Source organism: Alligator sinensis, unplaced genomic scaffold (assembly GCF_000455745.1).
Source record: "Alligator sinensis unplaced genomic scaffold, ASM45574v1 scaffold404_1, whole genome shotgun sequence".
NCBI lineage: Eukaryota > Metazoa > Chordata > Crocodylia > Alligatoridae > Alligator > Alligator sinensis.
In genome coordinates, this window is record NW_005841839.1 from 359,954 (window position 1) to 361,550 (window position 1,597).

The window sequence follows — 1,597 nt, forward strand, 5'->3', positions numbered from 1 at the left end:
TAGCCTCAGTTCAATAAAGATGAAATGGAAACCCTCTCTGAAGCTGACTTTAGCACGTTAAAGGAGTTTTAATGGGCTGGTTTAAAATTCAGTAAGAGAATACATTAGACTGATTATATTTTCAGTGGCTAAACACAGACACAAAAAAGTTTGGGATTCTACAGAGATTATAAATGAGAGGAAAACTGTGTCAAGTAAAAATTTGATCTAACTGCTACAAAGTTGGCTAATGTTCCAAATCCAACTCAAATCATTCAGTTTTATACATCTAATATTTTTTCACAACTCTGCCCTATGACATCATGGCTAGGGTCAGACATTACACATAAACCAGTTTAAGTGATCAGAAACTGGTTTAAACCTGTAACAGAACAGATGTTCAGTGCACATAAACCAGTTTGAAAATGACTGAAACCAGTTTGGGATAAACCTGGTTGAATGTAGTATCAGACTTAACTTATTTGGCTCAAACCGGTTTATGCAATGTCTGTCCCAGACACCTTGCTGGTTTAAGTTAAACCAACCTCCTACAGCATCCTGGCATGCTCTCTGTGCTGGGCAGGGCTCTCTGCCCCATGGCAGAGCTGGGGCCCCTCCCCTCTGCTCCCTGGCTGGAGCTTGGCACAGAGTTGCAGGCATAGTGGGGTATGCTGGCTTTTCCGTGCTGCCCTCTCTCCCTTCCCCACTCCACTACTCGCTGCTTAAGCAGAGATCCTTTCCTCCTTTCTGCCACAACAGGGACCGTACCAGCATGTGGTATGCTAACTAATGCTAAGAGGTGTTTGTGTGTCTCTCTCTCCAATTTCACTGGGATAGGCAGACAGAACAGTGACTGCTTAGGGCTTTTGGAGCTAATCAACAGGTAAGCAGGTAAGCTGTTTAAGAAGTTTGAAGTAATGTGGAGAGAGGCTATTGTTTTGCTAATCAGGTGGTAAAGACTTTTATCAGCTCCTCCCTCCCCCCCGCCCCTGGCCACCCAGCTTGCTTGCCTGTCAGTTTGCTGCAGACAGTATGATGAAGCAGGGAGGGAGACTGAAAAGCTCCTTTTCATCAACAGATACATGCACTGCATACCTCCTCTTGCCTCAGAGAGCTAGCCCTGGGCTATGTACCTGATGCCTTTAACACTGATGTAGATTCAAGTACTGGTTCCCATATCAGTTACTTTCTGCAGCTGTATTATATACACAAGCTAAGGTAATGTGCAATTGGCACTTCCAGTTAGAAAGTATGAACATGAGTTATCAGTGTAATGAAATAATCAGCAAAGCTAACTGCATTTTACCATGTATCAGCAGATGCATGACAAATAGAACCAAGGAGGTGATACTTCTCCTTTATGTGGCATTGGTCTGACTGCCGTTGAAGTACTGCATCCCGTTTTGGGTGTTGTACTTCAAGAAGGATGTTGATAGACTTGAGAGGGTCCAGAGGAGGGCTACTCATATGGTTAGGGGCTTACAGGAGAAGCCCTATGAGGAGAGAGTGAGGGACCTGGACCTCTTCAGCCTCCACAATCTCCCTAATGAATTTGTGGCCACCTACAAATTCATTAGCGGGATGCAGCAAGGGATTGGAGATGCTCTGTTCACCAGGG

General features: G+C 44.6%; 1 protein-coding gene across 5 annotated transcripts in view; it reads right to left on the minus strand.

The window, feature by feature from the left end:
- RBFOX1 (RNA binding fox-1 homolog 1) overlaps window positions 1-1,597 on the minus strand; it is a 1,278,833-nt gene that overhangs the window by 311,801 nt on the left and 965,435 nt on the right. The gene's annotated exons all lie outside the window — the stretch shown is intronic.